The following is a 27,046-nucleotide window of genomic DNA, read 5'->3' on the forward strand; positions in this document are numbered from 1 at the left end:
AGGCCATTTCCCTTGTATACTGGCTTTGCAACAGTTACATGATGGCAGTTCTCCATGCTGCTGTTGCATGGTCTTTTGCAGTCTCTCTTGTCAGGCTCCTAACTCTGTCATTTCTTACAACCTCGCTCATGTCATTCTTGCCTATCCCTCGCTCTCCTTCCCTCCACATTTACCGTATATCACGGCCTATAAGACGGAATTTGAACCTTAAAAAAATCAGCCCAAAATTAGGAGTCGTTTTAAATACCAGGTATAAAATTCTTACCTCTTGCATATTGTGGTTTAGCGTGTCAAGAGTGGTGATGAAGAACATCATAAAACACTCACACGGTCCTACCGCTAATTATTTTATACTGAAACTTACGTTTGGGAAGCTGGAATAAAAATAAGATTACCGGTATATTAAAATAATAAAAATGTATTATAAACCTGTCTAACGTACTGCAAAATAACAACATACCCCGGTAATAAACACAGCTATCATCACGCGCCGCCCGCCATTTGCCAGTGACGAGACAAAAAATGGAAAGTGTTTTTTTTACATCCAGCGCTCACTGTCACCAATCACATTTAGTGGTGATTTTCCCGCTTGCCTTTGTGTCTGAGTTGGCCAAGAATGCATAATACATATTTCCCATAAATAATTCATTTAGACTTTATTTTATTTGAATTACTCTTCATAAGAAGTTCTCAGCGACACACCCACGTAGACTGTCGTCAGGCTTTACCTTGGGAGACCACTTAGGTTTTACAAATAATTATTGGAATAATAATTCCACAAATAAATATATTAATAACAATCATAGCATTATTATTTTTTTTTTTTTAACGGGGATTAGCCCACCTGGGCACAAGTCACTGACCCACATCGGGGTCTTGGCTGAAAATGTAATAATAATAATTCATAGTAAATAAAAATTTTAATAAAAAATTCAAAATTTAAAATAAAATAGTAATAATAAAGAACCATAAATAAATTCAAAAATGAAAAAAAAGATCAAAGTGAGAAACAATACAGGTAGTCCCCGCCTTACGACTGACCCAACTTACGTCAATCCTCACTTACGACCGTCGGGATATACGACCTCTGCAGTCGTGACCAAAATTTTTTTCAAATGACGCGCGCATTTTCTATACCGAAACGTTTCCGTCCTGAGCGAGAGCGTGGCGTGGTTTGGGTCACCGCATGGGTACACTCACTCAGTACAGCGCTTAGTTGGTGTTTGGCTATCGTATCCTATACTGATTGCGCTGTGAACTTACGTTATTATCGTATTTAATTGACTTTATAATGACTGGAAAGCGTACAAGGGAGAGTGCTGGTGGTGCTCCAAAGAAAAGGAGACAGGTAATTACTTTTGAGATGAAAATTAAGATAATAATGCAGTATGAGAATGGAAAAACTGTAGCAACAATCTCACGTGGCCTAGGTTTCTCGCACTCGACCATATCCACTATTCTGAAGGACAAGGAACGTATTCGTGATGTAGTGAAAGGAACAACACCTATAAAGGGAACTATAATTTCGTAGAAAAGACAAGGTCCTATTCACGATATGGAAAAATTATTAGCCTTCTAACCTTACAGGCTAAAGCAAGAAGCCTGTTCCAAAGCTTGAAGGAGCAGGCAGGAGATAAATGTGAGCAAACCTTTACAGGAAGTCATGGGTGGTTTAATAGATTTAAAAAAATGCTACAGTCTACACAATGTTAAGGTGAGTGGAGAAGCAGCTAGTGCTGCTGAAGCTTTTAAGGAGGAGTTAGATGATGTGATTGTGGAAGGGAATTATTTGCCTGAGCAAATATTCAATGTGGATGAGACTGGATTATTGTGGAAGCGCATGCCTGAGCGGACATACATCCACAAAGAGGCGAAAACAATGCCAGGATTCAAGGCATTCAAGGACAGATTTACACTTCTGTTGGGGGAGAATGTTGCTGGTTTCAAGCTGAAGCCCTTCATGATGTATCATTCAGAGAACCCCAGGGCTTTTAAACATGTTAGCAAGCACACACTGCCAGTGTTTTATTGCAGTAATAAGAAAGCCTGGATGACCTTAGCACTGTTTGAGGATTGGTTCATGACTTTTTCATTCCACGAGGCAAAGAGTATTGTCTGCAAAAACGGATTCCATTCAAGATTTTGCCAATTTTGGATAATGCTCCGGGACACCCACCACACCTGGACGACATGCACCCTGATGTTAAGGTAATGTACATTCCACCTAACACTACCTCTGTCATCCAACCCATGGATCAAGGTGCTATTGCTGCCTTTAAAGCGTATTATTTATGCACGACCTTCGCTCAGGCTGTTGCTGCTACTGAAGGTGAGAAAACGCTCAGAGTTTTGGAAGGAGTACAACGTTTTGTCATGTATAAAGAACATTAGTGCAGCATGGGATCAGGTTACAAAACATTGCCTGACTGGAATATGGAAGAAAATCTTGAAAAGTTGTGTGAACAGTTTTAGAGGATTTAATGAAAATGAAGTTATTTCGGATATTAGTAACAAGATAGTGGAGTTAGGTAAACAGCTTCAGTTAGAAGTTGATATTGAAGATGTTGAACAGTTGGTTGAAAGTGTAGCAGAAGAGCTCAGTAACGATGATCTTATTGAACTAGATGCACAGAAAATTGCAGAGGAAGAAGAGAGACAAAATGTATAAGAAGAACCTGCACCCCCCCAAAAAGTTTTCAGTAAAACAAATGGCAGAGGCATTTGCTACAATTAATAAAGGAATGCAAATGTTTGACGGCTTGGATCAAAATTATGAGAGTTATGCCAAAGTTGACAGAATAATCCAAGATGCACTTGCTTGCTTCAGAGAAATTTATAATGAAAAGAAAAACAAACTGTGCAGTCTAAATTGGACATCTTTTTAAGAAGTCCCCCAGTGCTGTCTCCTCACGCCCCACCAGTGCTGCCTCTTCACTCCCTCAAGATGTTACAATACCTTCAACCAGCAAGTTTCCACAGTCCATTGTAGTGATGGGTTGTCAGACCACAGCTTACATCTCAGAAACAGTCCAAACCTGACCTCACATTAGCCAGGTCAAGTGTAAGGGTACACCTTGCAGCTGCTCAAGGGTGTTACAAATCAACCATCTTCCCTCCACATGTCACACGGCCCCAACAAATATGTAAGAGACACAGTCAGAAGGAGCCACCTGCCGACCCTCCCCCAATTTACACAATAACCTACAGTACATCTCAGACAAGGTCCAGACCTGACCTCACATTAGTCAAGTGTAAGGGTAACCCTCGCAGCCCCTCAAGGGGGCCACAAATCAACCAGAGCCTCTCATGTCACACGGCCCCACCAACGATGTTAACAGGCAAGCATTCATCAGAAGATTTCTCCAATTTATACAACAACTTTAGTCTCAGAAAAAGTCCAGACCTGACCCTACATTAGCGAGGTCAATTGTAAGGAGACCCCCCCCCCCGATCAGCTCAACCTGACGGCTCGTCTCCCAATATATAGGACGTCCTAGTCCTCCCTCGAGAGAGGGTGTCTTGTCACCAAGAAGGGCCAGCAACAACGTCCCGAGTCCCGCTCGAGAGAAGTCAGACAGAGAGGGCCGGAGGCAGCCGCCTCCGGTCGGGAGCGGGTTGCCCTCAACACACCGGTGCCCAGCTAAGCAGTCTCCTTTAGAGACAACCCAGGACCACCTGCTAGTCCTTCCCCAGGCCACGTGAGTTTTTGTCAGAGCTTTCCATGGGATGAGTTACTTACGTGGGAAGTGTATTCATTTCATGTTCGTGTCCGAGAATCAGTGTCTAGTAACGTAATATGATGTCCTAGTAACACTAATATAATGTCCTAGTAACTTCGATAGAAGGTGTTATTAATGTGTCCATGTCATTGTTGTAATTAATAAACAGTTGTAACGAAGCGGTGTTTGAGAAGTCGCCCTTAAGAACGTAATAGATGTGTGTTGACGTATAAGATAAGATAAGTGTATTGACAGTTCAAATAACTAACACGGCCACGCTACCAAAACCTTCCTCTCTCTACATTCTCTTACTATCAATATTCTACCTATATGTAATCTTCTTCTTGTGAGTTTGTCTCATTATACCATAAACCTGTCTGAAGAAAGCGACATTGATGACCCGCCCAGCCCTGTCTCCTCCTCTGCTTCTTCCAGTTAATGTAGTCTCCATGTATAATTAGAAAATTATGGGGGCCCCCGTGTGCATTCAGCTGACTACATTAAAGGTAAGTGCTCAGTCACACTGTATCCATTCCTCATTATTTATTACTTTTACTGTACTGTATTTCATTGAACATTTTTTTTGGGGGAAAAAAAACATTTTTGAAATTATTTTTTTTTTTTTTTATCTATGTCGGACTTACGACCATTCCGACTTACGACCTGGATTCGGGTCCCTAACCCCGTTGTAAGTCAGGGAGCAACTGTATACTGTATGTATGTTGGTTTGTCAAAGTAAGAGAAACAATTGAAACTGCAATTGTGTGTAAATGAGGCAGAAAGTCAGATCAGCAACCTGGGACTTGGTCACAATTTTTGTGATGCCATATGGAAGCAGGGTCTACCATTAGACAATACATTATGCTTTGAATATCTTCCCAGGCGGTAGTATCTCCTGTTTAGTAGCTGCCTACTACCTACACAACTTTTAGTGATATTACTTTGATACAACATGATAAATTAGACAAACAGTGAAAATAAAAAATTAAATTTAATTACCAAGACGCTTCCCATTGGCTGCTGTAAGAGGGGGAGATAGGGCTAGTTTTAGCCCGTCTTTGTGTCCGAAGTGGCCAGTAATGCATACCGGTATATTTACTGATCATAATACTTATCTCCTATAAATAATTCATTTAAATTTTTTTTTTTTTTTTTTTTTTTTTTTTCAAAAAATATTCAGTAAATGATTGCAATAATTCTTGAAACTATCAACAGTGGTAGTTTTCTTCATGCTAAATTTAGGATGAGAATGAAGAAGCCGAAGTCACGTCATCTGATTCGGAGTTTGATCCTTAATGATGATGCAACCATAAATGTATCAGGTAAACTTCACCTTCCGGGTATAGCCTTCCTTTGTCGCAAAGCAAGTTTATAAATTAAAGAAAATACTTGCAGTGTGTTTAATATATTACAGTACAGTTTGGTCTTCATTTACGCGATCAATTGAACCCGCGGAGTACCACGTAAAACAAGAAACGCGTAAATGAAATAACAGAACATATGGGAGTATTTGAAATAAACATGGGATTAATTGAAATAGAGACTGGGCCGACCCCCAAACTCCACTTTTTCCGACACAATACCTATGTTGTAGTAAAAATAACATCTTAATTTTATGATGGTACACACACACAATTAATATTTAAGAGAAATACAGTCACCGGTTAATTTCCATTCAAATAATGGACTCAACCGTCCCCCCCTCTTCCCACGCTCACTGGCTCCTCCCTTTCTGAGAAATGTTTGGGTGAAAACAGAAGGCTTACATTTTTAGTAATAAATAATACCTCAGACTAAAGTTAGGATAATATAATTGACATTGCTGGATTCCTTGCAAGACCAGGAATATTTTGAATATAAACGTCATATGTTTTGCACAAAATATAAAATTTTGGCTCTTTCTAATCAAAATTCTTACATAAGATCTAAAATTTGTATGTCTAATACAAATTCCATGATGTTTATATTTAAAATAATCACAATCTTATAAGAATTCTAGCAATAGAAATTATATTCTGGCCGGGTAATTTGTATGAATTTGATGAGCTAAAACAAATATCTTCAGTAAATAAACAAATACTTCACCCAGACACTACAGTCAACCCTCACTTTACGCGGTTAATGTAACCCACAGGGTACCGCGGAAAGTGAGAAACGCGTAAAGTAAATAACATAACATATGGGATTAAATGAAATAGAGACCAGCTGACCCCCAAACTCCACTTTTTCCAACACAATACCTATGTTCTAGTAAAAATAACATCTTAATTTTATGATGGTACATGCACACAATTAATACTTAAGAGAAATAGAGAAATACAGTCGCCAAGTTAATGTCCATTCAAATAATGGACTCGCCTCCCTCCCCCTCTTCTCACACTACACTCCTGGCTCTTCCCTCTCTGAGAAATTTTGGGGGGAAAACCAGGTATAGTAATAAATAATACCTCAAACTAAAGTTAGGATAATATAATTGACATTGCTGGATTCCTTGTAAGACCAGGAATATTTTGAATACAACTGTCATATATTTTGCACAAAAGATAACATATTTACTCAGAGTAAACATTATATCTAAAATTTGTATGTCTAATGCAAAATCTGTGATGTTTATATTCAAAATGATCATCAAATTGTAAGAATTCCAGCAATGTAAATTATATTCTGGCGGGTAATTTGTATGAATTTTATGAGCTAAAACAAATATCTTCAGTTAATAAAAAAAATATATTCTTCACGACACTATCTGTCAATCAAAGTACCCCACCTTGCCTCCCCCCCTCTGCCAACCGGGCCAGATGGTCGGTCCGTCCCAACCCTCTCCCCCACCCCACACCAATCCTCCCTTCAAGAGAAAGGTTGGGTGAAAAAACTAGATTTTAACATTTATTATTAAATAATACCTCAGATTAAAGTTAGGATAATATAATTGACATTGCTGGATTCCTTGTAAAACCAGGAATATTTTGAATATAAATGTCATATATTTTGCACAAAAGATAACATATTTACTCAGAGTAAACATTATATCTAAAATTTGTATGTCTAATGCAAAATATATGATGTTTATATTCAAAATGATCATCAAATTGTAAGAATTCCAGCAATGTAAATTATATTCTGGCCGGGTAATTTGTATGAATTTTATGAGCTAAAACAAATATCTTCAGTTAATAAAAAAAAAAAAATATTCTTCACACCGTGCCAGGTGGTCGGTCGCCGGTCCCTCCCTCCCTCCCACCCCCCACCAACCCTCCCTACCAGATGAATGTGTGGGAATACCAGACTGTTTACCTTTTTAGTAATAAATAATAAATCAGACTAAAGTTAGGATAATATAATTGACATTGCTGGATTCCTTGTAAGACCAGGAATATTTTGAATATAAATGTCATATATTTTGCACAAAAGATAACATATTTACTCAGAGTAAACATTATATCTAAAATTTGTATGTCTAATGCAAAATCTATGATGTTTATATTCAAAATGATCATCAAATTGTAAGAATTCCAGCAATGTAAATTATATTCTGGCCGGATAATTTGTATGAATTTTATGAGCTAAATAAAAAAATTATACTTCACCCGTGTAAAGGGGTACACCCACCGCGGAATGTGAGCATCCTGGGTTCTGGCAGGGCACCGTGGAAACGAGGAATGTGGGACCGCGTAAAGTGAGGGTTGACTGTATCTGTCAATCAAAATACCCCACCTCCGCTCCCCCCCCCCTCTTCCCACGCTCTCTGGGTCCCTCCCTCCCTCCCTCCCTCCCTCCCTACACCCCACCCCCCACCTTCCCTCCCTACTAGAGAAATGTTTGGCTTAAAACAGTATATTTACATTTTTAGTTATAAATAATACCTCAGACTAAAGTTAGGATAATATAATTGACATTGCTGGATTCCTTGCAAAGACCAGGAATATTTTGAATATAAACGTCATATATTTTGCACAAAAGATAAAATTTTGGCTCTTTCTAATCAAAATTCTTAAATTAGATCTAAAATTTGTATGTCTAATGCAAATTCCATGATGTTTATATTTAAAATAATCACAATCTTATAAGAATTCTAGCAATGTAAATTATATTCTGGCCGGGTAATTTGTATGAATTTTGTGAGCTAAATCAAATATCTAAAGTAAATAAACAAGTTATACTTCACCCGCGTAAATGACCAGATTTACCGCGTAATTAAAGCATTTCATTCTGGCAAGGCACCGTTTAAATGACCAAACGCGTAAGTTCAGACTCAACTGTATATTATAAATAAATAAGCCAGTTTTTTCTAAAAACCAGTTTTTGTGATATAGCTCGAATGCGACGATCAGCAATGCTACCTAGGTATGTTAATTCCTAGCCAATTCGCCAGGCCAACATACAGGCAATTAAAATATCTAATAATTACTTAATAAGTAATATTTGGAGGACACGTCGCTACCTGGCATTTAATTGCTATTTTGAAAGTCCCTCCCTCAACCAGCCTCCGTGTGCCCTGCGAAGCTCATGTCTTGCCTCAGAGAGAGCAGTAATTAAAAGTCAACTCTTGAGGGGTGGAGATGGGTGGGTTATGGACATCGCATTCGAGCTATATCACAAAAACTGGTTTTTAGAAAAAACGACTTTTTGTTCAATGCTCTGAATACGACGATCAGCAAGAATACCCGAGTAGGAGGTGGGGAGGGAGGTGACTTTGCATACAAGGCTCCGCTGATTTAAGTCCTGATTATATTATAAATTATTTTGAAAATTTCCAAAATTAAGAACATTTACCGGAAGGTAAAATGTTAATTTACTCAAAAAAGGTTACTCACTTTATTCTAATGAGGAAGAAGGTCCTGGTAGTAGAGATTATATAGATGGGGTAGGGGAACTCAGCACCACCACATTTTAAGCATCTCTCAGAGATAGATGAAGATAGCTGTCTTTGAAAGTTTTTGAAGATCTCCAAAAGCCCATTTCCTTGATCTGACTGAGGCTCATATGCTGCAGAAAGGCCACAGACCCTGCATATTTCCTAGTGTCATGTGCTAAAAATTTTTTGCCAGGGTCTGCTTGATTCACTAATTGAGATAAGGATTTTGTCAATTGACTAGGAGATAATTTCTTACCATCCCTTGATGAGAAAACATAAGGGCCTCTATTAGGGAATCTGGTTAACCATTCCTGAAGATTTTTAACTGGACACAATATGTGAGGAACCCTAGTTTCATCCATTAGACGTTTTATCCTAATAGGTTGAGCTTGGAAACCTTCCCTTTCATTTTTTCTTAGGATCTCCGTAGGAAAAAGGATAACATCCTCGTCAGAAAATACCAATAATGATGGATTATTGGAAATTGAAATCAGTTCACTGATTCTCATACCCATTGCTATTGCTAGAAGGAAAGCTGCCTTCTGGAGTAATTTATCCCTCTTCAGAATTATATTGTAATTCAGCCCCATAAGAAGATTAGTAACTTTTTCCAGAGACCAAGGTGGGATTCTCTTGGGTCGAGGAGGTCTCTGAATGAAAAAGGACGATCTTAGCATTTGATAAAGCCTTGGGTTCAAGGTAATATTAAAACCCCAAGCCAGAGGGTCAACCAACGCTGATTTATAAGATGCAATTGTCGATCCTTGAAGGCCTTTAACTCTGAACAGAAATTCCAAAATTCTAACACAACCGTTTCCGATAATGAATCCGGAGTTGTTAACTTGATAAATTGTTGAAAAATATTCCAAGCTTTCTCATATTGAATAGAAGTTTGGGGTCTATGACCTGCTAATACTTGATTAGCTATATTGGAATTACCCAACAACCTATTTAAACTTATCTTGAGAAACTCCAAGCGTGAAGTGCCAAGGATATCTCGAACTGAGAATGTAGTACCTGGTCTAGACATTCTTGTTGCAATTGTAGAGGATTCTGGCACCAGTCCAGTAGATCCAGGCACCAAGGTTGTAGGATCCAATATGGTGCAATTAAGAGGACTTTGCCTCGGAAGGATCTGAGTTTGTGAACCACTTTGGGCAATATTTTCACAGGTGGGAATTGATAGATTGAATTCCAAAGGTTCCAATCTAATAGTAGGGCATTTCCTAGAAGATTTGACCTTTCCAGAGATGCTTAAATTGGCATCTTGTAATTTGTTAGGGAGGCAAACCGATCTATCTGTGGAGTTCCAAACTTCTTCACTATCTTCACTAGACTCTTGAACTCCGATACCTTTAGGGACCATTCTGTTTCTGTCGATACTTGCTGGAGACTGGACAGCGCATCTGCCCAATTGTTTTGCACTCCTGGTATATAAGTTGCTTTGAGGTAAAGTGTTTGTGTTGTACAAATACTGAATTTTTTTTCTGATAGTTGTAGAAGGGGCCAAGACCTTGTTGACCCTTGATGATTGAGACAAAAGACTGCAGTTTTGTTGTCCATGACAAACAGGATCGTCATATTTTGTAAATTTGGGTTTGCCGACAGAAAGAATAGGACCACTGCTAATTCCTTTATATTTATTTGTTTTTCCCAAAGGAAATTGCTCCACCTTCCTTGATTGAATTCCCCTTTTGAAGAATGGTAACCCATCCTATTTTGGACGCATCCGTACAAACGACCAAACCTGTTTGAGGTGGAACCCAGGGAGAGGGACCGATTAGATTGTCCCAGTTTGTCCACCATAACAGATGATTCTTTATCTGAATAGGGAGAGAAGAAGCAACTTTTCTGTTTCTGCGAAGCAACTTCGAGCCCAGATGAGATAGTTGCTTTTTCCTTAACTTTCCCAATGGAACCACTATTGTGGCAAAATTCAATAGACCCAGAAGTTTTCCCAATCGTGCCAAGAAACCTTGTGCTTTACACAAAAGGCTTCTACTTTGTTTATCAAATCTGTTACTTTTGTTCCTGGTAAACTGACTGACTGCTGATGTGTATCCCAGTGGAGGCTTAACCAATCCAACTTTGGATATGGTATTAAGTTTGATTTTACCTGGTTTATCTTTAAACCAAGGTTTTGAAATAGTACTAGTGTACGTTGGGTCGCCCTTTGACAATCTTTGAAAGAGTTTCGCATTATCAGCCAATCATCTAGATAAGCAAAGGTTCTTATGCCCTCCTTTGCAAGGATCTTTCTGGGAATATTTGCCAGTTTTGTAAAGACTCTTGGTGCAATTGTCAGACTGAACGGCATCACTGTGAATTGATAACTTAATTCCCCTACTTTGAACACCAGAAATTTTCTGTACCTGGGAGCAACAGGAACATGATAATAGGCATCTTCAAGATCCACTTTGAGATCCAATCATTCGGCGGAAGTAGATGCCTCAGATGGTCGTAAGTGAGCATCTTGAAACTTCTTTTGAGAATAAATTTGTTTAGGATTGAAAGATCCAAAATCCATCTTAATTTGTTGCTGCCTTTCTTGGGGACTAGGAGAGACATGAAACATTTCTCTGACTGCAACAGTTCTATGACACCTCTGTTTAGTAGTTGACTTACAAATTTTGGAAGTAATGGGGTTGGTTTTTGACCCGTCTTTGGGGATGCTAGGGGAGGGCGCCTCAACCAAGTCCATGTGAGACCCCCTTTGATTGTTTTGTAAGCCCATATGGAAGAAGTCCATCTGTTCTCCCAACCCCCTAGACGACCCACCTGTCTGGCTTCATTGGAAGGGGGAAGTTGCTGAGGTGGTGGAATAAGGTCTCCTTCCTTTTCTGAACAAACGGCCACCTCTATTACGTCTTTGATTATTTCCTCCTCTAAAGTTTCCCCTTGGTTGATAACTGACCCGGGCAGCTGGTCCTGTTCCCCTGTAAAACCTTCCTCTCCTAGGTTTCCGAAAGATCTGAGGACTCCTGGGGACATTAATATTGATAGTATTCTCCAAAGATGATCTATAATTAATCAATGATTACTCACTAAACAAAGCATGAGAAAGAGGAGCAGAATGTATCAACAAATAAGCGCTACCACTTGAAGCATTATTTGTTGCTTGTTTCCTTAGCTGGACTTTCAGTCTTAGGGCTTTCAACAAATGATCTAAGAATGAGTTGTACAGGGAATATGGGATTCCCTGTAGAGCAGCAGCGAAACATTTGTCCACTTCTGAATTTTCTTCATAGTCCAGCACAAACTTAGTTAATAACTGACACATCATAATTGCAGACCAAACATCTGCTGCCAATTTCTTAATTTTAAATTCTTCAAGCAGCAGTGCAGGGGCAACTGGTTTCAAATTTTTTTCATAACTTATATCAACATATTTTGAAGCCGACAAATATTGGGAAAGATCATATAAGGAACTCTTTTCGTCATTAACTTGGAACTTCAAAAAACTAAACTTGTGAGCATTCCTGTCAGCGGGAATGAATGTTAAGTCTTTCAATAAATTAGCCCAGACTTCGTCTATTTCAGAGATCATCTTTGGGCAAATATCAGGCCAAGAAAGTGTAGTATCACCCTCCAAAAACAAAGAATGATGACCCAAAGTTGCTTGTCCTTCCTCTCTCTTTGTAGTTGCTGAGATATCAGGAAGCTTAGACACATTTTCACAAAATATCTTGAATAAGGAATCCACCGATTCAGATGGATTAGTGAACAAAGAAGACTTAGCTCTTACCAATGTTATCCATGGCCTGTGAGAATCAACCTTACACTCAATATTATCCAGCAGCTGCGTGTCAGTCGACAGCAGCCTGTTTCCACTCGCAGTAACCAACACTTTTGCCCCAGGTGGAAGTGGTTGCCAAGATGTGGATAGGATGAAATCAGTCTCAACAGGTTCTTCCTGCTCAAGAGACTGAATACTATGATTTGAACCAGGTTCATCGTCCTGATCCTGGAACCCACTGAAATCAGATTGAGTAGATAGAGGTTTCTGTGGACTTCCTACTGCCACACAGTCTGAAGGGTCCAATAACTTATTTTTCTTAGCAGGAGCAGTCTTGTCTAAGTGGGGATTAAGTCTTTTACCTAACACCAATAATCCTAAACTTTCTGCCAACTTGGGATCTTTCCATTGTTGTACATTCAAAAATTTACTCTTCAAGGCCTTATTCCACCTATTTTTAATTTGTAATTGCAATAAATCTTTCTTATCACTTGTAGCTTGGTGAAATTGAAAAATTTGATCGTACCAAACTGCACAATCCATTGGTGAAAATAAGTTATTTGAGACACAGCTGCCATGAAGTATGCAAGCCACATGAGGATCTATTTTAGTAATCCAAGTGGCTCTACATTTTTTATAATTACATGTAGTATGGCCCCCTTGGGTCTTGGGTGAAACTACTACTACTGAATTCACATTCTCAACTGACAGACAATTCCTTGAATGTAGTGCCTGAGCTGAACTTTCTAGTCCTTGTGGCTCAGCACTTAATAGTATCTCCTCAGGGACAGTTCCATAGTCTCCTCCATTATCCATAGGCCCTGAGTCTTGACCTTCATCCTCCAGTGGAACATCACTCATCTGAACTAGGAGGATACCATGAGTCACATTATATCATTATAACACAAAGTAATAATAATAATTAATAAGGGAGAAAGCATTTTCTCCGAAACTTAATCAATATGACTCATAAATGTTATATTATCCGTAAGTTAGTGTTATACAAGTCACTCCTATTACCAGTATAAACAACATTTATTGAGAGGGATCATCAAGATCTTTATTTGTTGCCAATCAGGGGCACAGACATTATCCCCAAGTAAACACTTAAGGGAAAATTCCTACGTGCGCACTATCACCCGGCAGGGTTGACAGTGCTGAGCCGCTAACATAGCGCTCTATTGGCAGCAACGTTCACTGTTACTCTAGCAATATTTATTGGGTTGAGAATTCCACCCTGAATTGGTCTCATATAACCCATAGAAGGTGTAAAGTCCATTTCAACATAACTCTAGATTGCTAGTAAGACCGGAAGGTCAACATTCCGGAAGGAACGCTAAGTCTAGCAGCCTCGCTAAAGTTCGCCTGAACCCGCTACTGAGGACATCAAAGTTATGAAGAGACAAACTCAACTCTGGCCTTTTTGCTGAGAACAAATAGAAACCCAAGGGCGGAAGCCCAAAGGTTTTGTGAACGTACATAAGAGTAGGGAGAGAGACAGTCATTGTATTCATATTAGCACGTGAATAATTGGGACAAAGAGATTGTAAATCAATAAGAGAGGACCCTGACTTACGACGAAGAGGACCCAAATCCATAGGTCAAGTCCGATACATAATTTTTTTTTTTTTTTTTTTTTTTTTAAATAAATAATCTATGAAATACAGTACAGCAAAAAGTACAATAATGAGGAATGGATATGCACAGTGGCATGCTATAACGAATCTAATTGCTCCTCGTAGAACTTGTTCTGTTATAGGACAATCTGCCCAGGCCCCCAAATACAACCACTTAACACTGAAAAAATATAATATAAAATTGTAAAAATTGTAAAAAGTGCATAAATATGCATCTAAACCCCTGAAATAAAGAATATCATTAATATTTGTAATAAAAAACAATAAATTAGAAAAAAAAAAAAATTAAATAATGTTCGTTGTAGGAGTTTCGTTCGTTATACCATTCTCAATTTTATAGGTAAAACCGTTCGTTATAGGAATATTCGTAGTAGGATCCGTTCGTTATAGCATACCCCACTGTACAGTGAAAGTAATAAATAATAAGGAATGGTTACAGTGTGACAGCACTTACCTTTAATGTAGTCAGCTGAATGCACATGGGGCCCCATAATTTTCTAATTATACATGGAGACTACATTAACTGGAAACGTTTCGGTATAGAAAATGCGTGTCATTTGAAATTTTTTTTTTCTCTTAATAAAAAATCTGCGGCGGTCGTAAGTCGTAGCAGTCGTAAGTCGGGGTCTGTCTGTATATGTATACAGTATATATAAATATATATACGTATTCACATATTCTCTTTTAGTGAAGACGAGCCCGGGAGGGCGCAGCGACATTCACTGAGTGACTTAAAGGCAAGGAATAGTCACAACGATCTAAACGACTCACAAAGAAAATGTGTTTTGGTCGCCATGCTGACCCAAAGTCGAATAAGAAAATGTCCCAAATACAATAATTGAGAGACATAACAAAATAAAAGTCACTCTACTTCATCACTGTGCTATTAAGTACAAATACCGTATACTGTATAATATCTTTGCGGAGGTGAGTATTTCAGCAATTAGAGCACAAATTCGCGGAGCTTCCCTTTCTGTGTTTTATAGCTGAATCGCCAGGCAAGAGATGAGCTTCGCAGGGTGCACGGAGGCTGGTTAACAGAGGGACTTTCAAAATAGCAATTAAATGCCAGGTAGCGACCTGTCCTCCTAATATTACTTATTAAGTAATTATTAGATGTTTTAATTGCCTGTATGTTGGCCTGGCGAATTGGCTATGAATTAACATACCTAGGTAGCATTGCTGATCGTCGCAATCAGAGCATTGAACAAAAAATAAACAAATAAATCGGTAAATCCATTTCAATTAAATGGAAAAAATTGACTCGACACCAACATTAGTTCCAGTTAAATAACAGACGCTTAAGTGACGTCACGACGTCATTAGTGTTTACACTACACCAGCCGGTAACATCTGATGCCATTACTTGAAGTGAATTGGCCTTACTTTAAATAACCAAGGATGTGAAAACAGCACTGGTCAGTGGGATGGTTGGTAAAGGACTACTGGGTCAGTAAGCTCCCATTGGTAAGTGTCACATTTGGGGTAGTCTTATGCAGAGAATAGAGCTCAAAAGCTAATGAACCACTGGGATATATCATCATTTTTATTAATTAATGGGAAAATTTTACTTTAATTACCGTAAGTATTTTGATGTTCAGATTCGAGATAGGCTATATTGGGTAAATTTGAAGGTTTGGTCATCCCTGTACTTAAACATGCAGACTATGTTTTCTTTCTGATGGTTTGTGATGTGTTATGAACGATTTAGACCTTCATTTCTATCGGAAATCACTGCTAACCTTATAACTCATCATACCCTAACTTAACCTAACATATGATCTGTATTTTCCTATGTGATTGAAAAACGTTTTGTGACAGAAATCCTGTAGAGATAATGTGTCTTATTGTTTAAAGTACTTAATTCCATAGTTAGAATCTTAAGGTTCCCCAGATGACCAAAACCAAAATATTACCAATATTGTTTGGAATGTTTATACAGCACCTCCCCGACTTACGACGGGGTTAGGGACCCAAATCCAGGTTGTAAGTCGGAAATGCAAAAAATAATACAGTCGGCCCTTAATATACGCGGGGGTTAGGTAACAGCATGGGCGTCCGCAGAAAAAAATGCAGGGGGGGGCAATGTTATCCTGAATTCGACGTGTGAAGTGTGAAGACATCATTGACAATTTCGGAAGAGATCCCTGACGGCTCCAATTCCTGTTCCAAGAGTAGTAACCTGCTCTAACTGAATGAACTGTTGAGAAATGTTTGTTATTTTATTCATTTTGTATTTTCCATGTAATTTTTTCAAATTTTTGATTTTCCAGGGGAGGGGGGGAGGGGGCAAATGCCCCCCCTTGCCCCTCCCTGCGGACCCCCATGGGTAACAGATACATTAGTGACCTCACTGAGTGAGGACGTGTCTCCTGGCGCTCAGCAGCAGCCAAGGTCATCACGTCGACCTGTAGTTACTTAAGGTAGTTCAGTACTTTTACGGGTAGAGAGTGCGTATTTTCAAGGTGTCAGTGACTGTAAGTGCCAGTTTTGTGAATATGTATGTTCCAGTGGCACGATATCGTCGCACCGACCTGTTTCGGCTGAAGTCTGGTGCTGGTTATCCTCCACCCCACACCATCACTCTACTAAAGGTGCTGAATATCTTCCACAACCGCAGCTGCAGACGGGGTCGCCGCATTCCCAGACGAATCCCTGTCATCACACCGAGCAAGCATAGGAAAGTCAAGCCAGTACTTGAAAGACAGTGTACTCGCTATGAAGTGCCGCGACTATGGTACAGCCTACCATCCTTACTGCTGTCCAATGTCACATCTTTATGCAACAAGGTGGAGGAGGTCAGTGTCACAGTGAAGTCAGTTGGTGCAGGTATTGTGGCGATTACCGAGGCGTGGCAAATTGTTCCCGAGATCTGTGCCATAGAAAACTATGAGTTATTTCACCACCTGAGAAAGGACAGGAGAGGTGGTGGCGTAGTTCTGTACTATCGCAGTGACCTCAAACCATCACCCCTAGGTGTTAATGTACCTGAAGATGTAGAAGCCTTGTGGGTTCAGGTCACTCCCACCTCCCACCCCCGCCAGCTTGCCTCCCTCATTGTCTGTGTATGCTATCATCCCCCTGCGCACCAACCGCCAATGTACTGAGTACTCACATTATAGACACTGCTGACTCCCTGAGATCCAGATTTCCATGTGCTAAACTAGTGATATGCGGTGACTTCAATGAGTTAGACATCAGTGACATCATCCAACACCTCCACCTTACTTTCCCACACATGGCAATGCCACCCTTGACCTCATTATGACTGATCTCGGTAACCACTACCTTCCCCCCCAGCCGCTGCCTCCCATGGGACGCAGCCCCAACCTGTCCCTACTGTGGTCACCTACCCCCACCTTCTCACCACCGCCAGTTGCCACCAGGACATACCGACCCACCCCTGACTCTGCTATGCGGCGTTTTGGACAATGGATAACCTGGTATCCCTGGACTGAAGTGATCACGGAAGACGATGTGCAGAACAAGTGGGATAATTAACTGGACGCTATCACCAAAGCCTACCACCACTTCTTTCCAGCCAAAACACTGAGGATCCACCCCGATGATGTCCCGTGGATTACGCCCCGCATAAAAAGACTTATTGAGCAGCGCAACAAGGCATACTACACCAACAACCGCCTGTACAAAAGTCTACGTAACCAGGTCATCAGGGAAATCAAGTCGGCCAAGAAGACTTATTATCCCAGGAAAGTGCATGGCCTCAAGGAAGTCAGCATTGGTCAGTGGTACTCCAAGGTAAAAGATCTTTGTGGTCTCAACCGTCAGTCTCCCACACTTCCTTTCATCTCACATTTACCTAGTGAGGAGGCAGCTGAGATAATTAATAACCATTTTGCCACCATATGTCATACCTTACCCAGTCTTGACCTCACTCTCCTCCCAGCTTACTTACCTTCCCCCTCCCAGTGTCCAACCATATGAAATCGCCAACAAACTCCTGAAATTTAAATCCAAATGCTCCACGACCCCAATTGATCTCCCAATCAAAATATACAAGGAGTTTGCAGTCGAACTTGCCACCCCCCTCTGTTCTATTATTAATACATCCCTCAGACAAAGCAAATGCCCTAATGAATGGAAAACCGCAATTGTTACCCCCATCCCCAAGGTCACCACCCCACAGTCTCCTAACGACCTCAGGCCAGTTGCCATTACCCCCATACCCAGTCTACTTTATGAGGACTTTGTTTTTGAGTGGGCATTTGCCAGTATCTATCAGTCAATTGATCCACAGCAATTTGGCAATATGAGGACCTCCTCTACATCACACTGCTTGGTGAGCTTTCTGGATTTTTTGCACAAAAACTTGCAGAAACGTAAGACATCACTGGCCATTGCCCTTGTGGACTTCAGGAAGGCCTTTGTCCTTGTTTATCACTGCACTGTTATCAACAAGGCTATTGCACTAGGGCTGCCCACCAACCTAGTCTCATGGCTCACTGATTTCTTGAGTGGACATCGCCAAGCAGTGAGGTATCAGGGCTTGGTCTCTACATTCCAACACCTCGCCTGCGGTGTTCCCCAGGGGACCAAGATGGGACCACTGTGCTTCCTCATCCTGATCAACGACGCTCTGTCGGACACTCCTCACAGGTGGAAGTACGTGGATGACTGCACTGTGGGGGTTTCAGTTGACAACACCGCACCAGACTACTCATCGCTCCAAGGCACCCTGGACAGGCTACAGGCATGGACTACGGAGAACAAGGTCACCATCAACCACACCAAAACCGTAGTCATGCACATCAATACCGCCACCACTCCAGTGCAAGCCCCAGCAGTCACAGTGGGTGCCCATCCTCTCCAGCTGGTGCAGTCTGCCAAACTCCTGGGTGTAACTATAGACAACAAACTTGACTGGAAGGCCCATGTAAATAACACAGTCAAGGCAGCCTCGTACCGTCTCTACATGCTACGAAGACTTAGGTCACTTGGGACACCCACGCCAGAGCTGAGGACCATCTACAACGCCTTTATTCTCCCCAAACTAACGTATGCGTCACCAGCCTGGTCGTCTTCTCGCAACTCCACCCAACAACGTCAGCTAGAGAAGGTACAGAAAAGGGCCTGCAGAATCATGCTCGGCGCAGAATACTCCGGCTACATCAACGCTCTCTCCACCCTGGAAATGCCATCCCTCTGTGACCTCCACCACCAAGCACTGGAAAGGTTTGGCCGTGGACTACTGCACCACCCTCCCCATCGCCACCTCCTGCCACCTGCAGCCCCCCACCCACCTCGCGCAGTCCGCCACTACAACAAAATTCAGCCCATAAGAGCCCGCACCGATAGATATAAGAACAGCACCATCCCATCTATTGTTAAAATAATAAACAACTCCTGATTTATGTACTGTATAGCCCTGTAAATGTATTCAATGCATATTATATCATTATGTCTAAATCTAATGTAAGTCTGTATATTTTCAGCCACCGGCTGCAACTCTATTAATAAACCGTTTATTATTATTATTATTACACACACACACACACACACACACACTACATCCTTGGCCACTGAAGGGTCAAGACGTACCTGGCGCTCCTCCGGGAGCAGCCAGGTCAACTGTTAAGTTGGCCCATACCAACTCCCTCCCCTGAACCCTCCTCCCCCCCTGAACCCTCCTCCCCACCGGAATATCAACAAGTTCTCGCTAGAAGTTACAATTTCATTTAGGAGAGGAATGAAACCAGTGTTGAACAGAGATGAACAGTGGTAAACAGTGCTTAAGTCAGTGGGAACAAGCTGAACAACTCAACAGTAACAGCCGAGTCATAACCAAGTTATCCTTCACACAGTGAGGTCCCAAGTACCCAGTGATAAATGCCCGTGAGACCCAACAACAACCAGTGATGTGTTAATCCGTCTACGATGGGAAAGCCTGGGACCACACCTCACTCATATAACACCATCTGTGAGGGAATCACTACACCATGTGAGATCCCTCATAACACCATCTGTGAGGGAATTATTACACCACGTGAGGTCCCTGTTAACACCATCTATGAGGAAATAACTACACCAAGTGAGGTCCCTCATAACACCATCTGTGAGAGAGTTACTACACCACGTGAGGTCCCTCATAACACCATCTGTGTGGGAATTACTACACCACGTGAGGTCCCTCATAACACCATCTGGGAGGGAATTACTACACCACGTGAGGTCTCTCATAACACCATCTGTGAGGGAATTACTACACAATGGGATACCCCTCATAACACCATCTGTGAGGGAATTACTACACCACGTGAGGTCCCTCATAACACCATCTGAGGGAATTACTACACCACGGGATACCCCTCATAACACCATCTGTGAAGGAATTACTACACCACGTGAGGTCCCTCATAACACCATCTGTGAGGGAATTTCTACACCACGTCAGGTCCCGCATAACACCATCTGTGAGGGAATTACTACACCACGTGAGGTTCCTCATAACACCATCTGTGAGGGAACTACTACACCACGTGAGGCCCCTCCTAACACCGTCTGGGAGGGAGTTACTACACTACGTGTTTGCTGTTCAACACCTACATTAATCTGTATGTTCACTGTATGATCCTTTACCTTTCTCTAATGAAGGCTTTTGTTAAACCACCAATGTAAGTAATAAGTCATTTATGTCCTATGTATATTTTCAGCCTTCGGGCTGCAGAACTTTTTTCAATAAACCGTCAATTATTATTATTATTATTATTATTAGATACCCGTGAATATTAAAAATCCGTGCACTTTTGCTGCCTCTCCTAAAAAACCCCTGCCCCCTCCCATGTCCTTATTTACCGTATATACCTGTGTGTAGTTCGAGTTTTTAAGACCAAATTATTTGGCAAAAAATTGGGGGTCGACCTCTAAACGGGTAATAGTTTTGTTAAGTTGAAAAATATTTACCAGTAACTACCAGTAAACAATGGAAATGACGCACCACCAGCTGTGAGTGTCGGTACAGTTGCCAGGGCAGATCTTTTGCGTCATCATAGCAAGCCCAAAGTAGCCAAATGCATGGTATGGTATGCACAGAACGATGTAAAACTTAAAGTATTCATTTTTTAAAGTTTATATATAGATACTGTACATAAATTTTTTTTCATTACATTTGAATCATCAATCTTTGTTAATTAAATTTGAAACATAAGAAAACTATGATACCGTATTTCTAAATACTGGGTATTTTCATTAAAATATTACATCACAAGTATATTTTACCTTAACTGTGACTGAATGAATATATTCTCAGAAATAAATATGGAATGTAATATTTTTGCTGAAATGACGTACATATTACAGTGGAAAGTGGGATAAAATCATGACGAAAACAATGACTTTCGCTTTCTTTCGTTGTTCAAAAGATTTTACCGTGGAACAAACCTGTACTGTACATGTACTAAATGATTATGGTACTTAAATTGTTACGTCTATTGCAAATATAGATTGTTTACACAGGTATTCAAATAAATCACTATCTTACAAGAATCCCAGCAATGTAAGTTATATTCACCCAGGTCGTTTGGGTGGCAGATTATGAGAAGAGCTTAGTCACTTTTAATTAATGATAAATAAACACGTAGGCCTTCAGCGCCAACTGTCACATCTTATCTCAAATAAATAAATAAACACCACCCTCTGTCACCTCACCTTCCCCCCATGCATCGCTGGCTACCTCCCTCCTTGTGTTCCCAGACAAAAGATTGGTGATAACTTTATTCTTTAAGGTGTTTATTTTATATAATATCTTAGACTAAAGTTAGGATATTATAATTTGCATTGCTGGAATCCTTGCAAGACAGCCAATAATTTGAATATAGACGTCATATATTTTGCTCAAGATATAAAAATGTAGTACTGTACATTAGTGTACAATACTGTGTAGTACATTTTATAATACAGTATAAAGTTTTCAACTGTATTTTTGGATAGATTTACATAAATTTCTTCATTTATTTTCATCCATTTACATGCACACACCATACTAAAAGAAATAAATGACCTTAGTGCAAAGCTTGAGTGTACATGTACTAATTTCATTACTGTACAGTACTACCTCTTTATCGACGGATTTTTTATCGACTGTTTCGATTATCGACGGATTTTTATTTTGGCTTTATTTGAACTCTGCGGGCCTTGTTTGTACTTTCGCCGCTAGGCGGCACTAGTGGCGTGACTAGCGTCTACCCGCGGCCCGCCTTCCCTGAACACAAACATCAGCCAAGCCGCGTGGGCAACAGTCTTTGATTTTCAACTTTTGCTGGTGGTTCATCACATCAACTTATATCACCATGCCTCCCAAACGACCTGCTGCTCCCTCTGGATCTACACCTAAGAGGGCAAGACGAGTGCTGACGCTGAATGAGAAGAATGAAGTGCTGAAACAACTCGACAGCGGTATGAGCTACGCAGCTGTTGGCCGCCACTTTGGGCTCAACGAATCCAGTGTGCGTGGAATTAAACGACGTGCAAAGGATCTGAAGCACGCTTTAGCTTCAAGTGCACCAGTGACATCAAAAGTGACAAGCCATGTGCGTGATGATGCCCTCATTAAAATGGAAAAAGCACTGAACATTTGGATAGAGGACCTAAACCGCCGCCGCATACCACTTGACTCGAAATTTATTAGGCAGAAAGCTAAGGAACTTTATGATAAGTTTTCTAAAGGTGATGATCATGGTGATGGTGATGGTGATGATCAGGGTGATGGTGATAATCAGGGTGATGGTGATAATCAGGGTGATGGTGACAATTTGAAAAAATTTGCAGCTAGCAAAGGATGGTTCGAGAAATTCAGACATCGTTATGGGCTGCATAATATAAAAGTGACTGGCGAAGCAGCATCAGCAGACACTGTGGCAGGGGAAGCATACCCTGCAGAGTTTGCTAACCACATAGAACAAAAGGGTTATAGGCCGGAACAAGTTTTTAATGCTGATGAGTCAGGCCTATGGTGGAAGAAGATGCCACGCCGAACCTACATCTCTAAAGACGCAGTACCTGCCCACACCCCTCAAGAAGATGCAGACCTTGACTCATCATACTCATCTGACTGGTCAGGCTTTTAATAAGCCTCAATCATCACACTTGTATATACTGTACACTGTATTGTTTACTGTAAGGACCGATGTTCACTTCAATAAATGAAATCGTAAGTTTGCTAGTATTTTTGTCCACTTATTATATTATTATTTATACACTATTATTTAAGGTTATGTGTAAAGGAAACGCATTAATGCTTAAAGGTACATTTATTCAACATATGCTAATAATAGTTAGAAAAATTACGTAACCATCACGGTATCGACGGTTTCTTTATCGACGGCCGTCTACAGAACATAACCCCCGTCGATAAAGAGGGAGTACTGTACTTAAATTGTTATCTCTAGTGCAAATTAGAGCATGTTGCTATTCAAATTAATCAGTGCCTTGCAAGAATCCCAGCAATGTTAATTATATTCTCCCAGGTCATTTCACTGGCATTTTAAAATGGGAGAAGCGTAGTAGGACTGTTAAATAAACACACAGAGACCTTCGGCTCAAACTGTCAAACATATCACCTCAACCCACCCCCCCCTCCCCCACCCCTCGCTGGCTGGCTTGCTCCGTCCCTCCCTCCCTCCCTGCCCCATCTGTTCAGCCACGGGTTTATTTAGGCTTACAGTTTTTATCTTATATAATATCTCAGACTAAAGTTAGGATATTATAATTTGCATTGCTGGAATCCTTGCAAGACAGCCAATAATTTGAATATAAACGTCAAAATATTTTGTTGAAAAGATAAAAAAAATTGTACATTAGTGTACAGTACTGGTTTTCAGTTAAAAAACTGTTGTATTACAATAATATTCCCTCCTAATTGACTTGAATAAATACTTGAATGGAAATATACAACATTTTTGTTGAAACTACCTGCGTTTCAGTGTAAATGTCGTAATAATATATGATAAACAATTTGCCTTCGGCACTCTGTGTTTCAGGCACGGCAAGCCTCAGTTTATAGGACGTAGAGTGTTTTTATTGAAGGTTTTGTTGTTCCAATACCCTCAAAAACTTGCGGGTGGGGTGTAGGAAGGGAGGGAGGGACCCAGCGAGCGTGGGAAGAGGGGGGAGCTGGAGGTGGGGTATTTTGATTGACAGATAGTGTTTGGGTGAAGTATAATTTTTTTATTTAGTGAAGATATTTGTTTTAGCTCATAAAATTCATACAAATTACCCGGCCAGAATATAATTTACATTGCTGGAATTCTTACAATATGATGATCATTTTAAATATAAACATCATGGATTTTGCATTAGACATACAAATTTTACATCTAATGAAAGAATTTTGTTTACACAGAGCAAATATGTTATCTTTTGTGTAAAATATATGACGTGTATATTCAAAATATTCCTGGTCTTGCAAGGAATCCAGCAATGTCAATTATATTATCCTAACTTTAGTCTGAGGTAATATTTATTACTAAACATTAAAATCTATTGTTTCACCCAAACATTTCTCAGAGAGGGAGGAGCCAGCGAGCGTGGGAAGAGGGGGTGAGTTGAGTCCATTATTTGATTGGACATTAACCTGGCGACTGTATTTCTCTTAAATATTAATTGTGTGTGCATACCATCATAAAATTAAGATGTTATTTTTACTACAACATAGGTATTGTGTCGGAAAAAGTGGAGTTTGGGAGTCGGCCCAGTCTCTATTTCAATTAATCCCATATGTTCTGTTATTCCATTTACGCTTTTTTCGTTTTACGCGGACCTCCGTGGGTTCAATTGACCGCGTAAATCAGGGTATTACTGTATTCAAAATAGTATAACCGTGTTGCACAGTAAAGTGCAATTAATTATCTAATAATATTTATTTACTGAGCCGATCAGCCGAGAAGGTTGGACAGCTACAGCTGGCTGCCTCCTGCTGGGAAGCTAGCCCCAATCAAAGAGCTTTTTGCAGTCATGTGACTTTTTAGCAACTTTAACCCTTATTTTTAACACTTTTTGGCCCAATTTATTAAAAAAAAATATCATTACCATAGTGAATTTAAGCGTTTTCTTTACCCATTGACCTGCCATCTTACGAAAAAGTTCTGACCGTCAACTTGCTCATTATTTCTTTTACTTTTTTCACAATATGTATTTAGGATGATGTGTGCCTGTAAATGTAGTAAAAATAAATGAAGAAACTTGCGTATATCTACCCAAAAGTGCAAATTGAAAAACTTATACAGAGTACCTATACTCAAATGTACTACACTAAAGGACTAAAATATTTATCTCTTTTGCAAACTATGTGATGTTTAAACTCAAATTAATCACTATCTTACAAAGATTCCAGCAATGTAAGTTATATTCTTCTAAGTTTAGTCTGAGACATTTTATAAGATAAAAACTTTAAGCCTAAAATAACCTTAACTCTGGCTGGGAGGGAGGGGAGGGAGTTAAGTGCTCTCTCATAATTTTGTCTGGACTAAAGGAGGTGCTGGACCATCAGTTCCTGGAAAATCGGTGGTGTACCTGTATTAAGTGATGATAAATACACAACTGTACTGTACTAATTTAATAAGTGTTGAAGACAGACATTGTGATAAGCCAATCAGCTGTTTGCTCTTTGTAAACAGTGACTCATGGTTTTCAGTGGGATTTTTTTTCTTCAGGAAACCTGGTTCTTTTAGGATATTATTTTATCAACCTGGTACCAAATGATCCTAAGTTGTATGAGAATTGTGGTGGAATTGCATAAAGAAGTGTTAAAGGAATCTTGTGGGATTTAAGGGGAGGGAGCCACCTACCCATGCTACCCTTCTGCCAGCTGCTCCCAGATAAACATTCATAGGAACATAAGAAAATAAGGAGTCTGCAATAGGCCGGTTGGCCTGTGCATGGCAGCTCCTGTCGAGAGTTATTACCACTCTGTATCATCCATGAATCTATCTAGCCTCCTTTTAAAACTTTCCAGCATTCCAGCACTTACTACAAAGTTGCTAAGCTTGTTCCACTCGTCCACTACCCTATTTGTGAACCAGTTCCTTCCTGTCTCCCTCCTAAACCTAAACTTATCCAACTTAAATCCGTTGCTACGAGTCCTATCCTGCTCGGATATTATAAGAACTTATATCTATATTGCCATTATTGATTCCTTTCACCCACTTAAATACTTCTATCATATTTCCCCGCACTCTTCGTCTTTCTAGGGAATGCAAGTTTAGTTTCTTTAACCTATCTTGAAATGGAAGGTTTCTAAGTCCAGGAATCATTTTCGTCATTCTTCGCTGCACTGACTCCAGTGAATTGATATCCATTCTATAATAAGGGCACCAGAACTGAACCACAATTGAGGTGCAGCCTGACTAATGCAAGATACAGTTGCAATAAGACCTCTGCACTCTTATTACTTACACTTCTAGATATAAAACCTAATACTCTGTTTGCCTTATTTCAAACTTTAACGCACTGTTTCCTAGGCCGTAGGTCCGGGCTTACAAGTGCACCTAAGTCTCTTTCACAAGTCGTCTCTAGGTTGATGTTGTTAAGGCTGTATACATAGACAGTATTTGTTCTTCCATTATTAAGTACGCTGCAATTGCTGGTGTTGAATTTCATTTGCCATTTTCCTGACCACTCCTGCAGTTTATTTAAATCCTCCTGTAGTGCATTAGCATCCTGCCCTGAATTAATCTGCCGCCCTAATTCATCTTCCACATACAATATACTCCTTCACTTATTTGTTCTTATTTTTATCTCTATAGTTCTGTGCAGTATGCAGTTTTCTCTTTATTTATTCTTCAGACAAATTCTTTGGTTACTTACACATAACACTCTACAGTAAATAACAATCATCTCGGTGACAACAGTTGTTGACAAACAGAGTTATATGTTTGATTTTTAACACCAGAGAGTTTGGTTTCATATTTTTTTCTTGTTGATGTAATTTTCTTTTAATAACCTTGTTATGCACTTAAAGATTATAGTTGTTGAAGTGCAGTAATAACATACAATAACTTATTTTCTTTAAATAGTTCGGATATACTATATACAGGGTGTTCCGTAAATACCTTTCATAAATCAGGGGGTACAGTGGGGTATGCAA

At 40.0% G+C, this 27,046-nt stretch overlaps 1 long non-coding RNA gene across 1 annotated transcript in view; it reads left to right on the forward strand.

The window, feature by feature from the left end:
* Positions 1-27,046, forward strand: part of LOC121872264 — a 35,388-nt gene that overhangs the window by 7,204 nt on the left and 1,138 nt on the right. The window lies entirely within an intron of this gene.

The sequence above is a fragment of the Homarus americanus genome, unplaced genomic scaffold (assembly GCF_018991925.1).
Source record: "Homarus americanus isolate GMGI-L3 unplaced genomic scaffold, GMGI_Hamer_2.0 scaffold5589, whole genome shotgun sequence".
NCBI classification, from domain to species: domain Eukaryota; kingdom Metazoa; phylum Arthropoda; class Malacostraca; order Decapoda; family Nephropidae; genus Homarus; species Homarus americanus.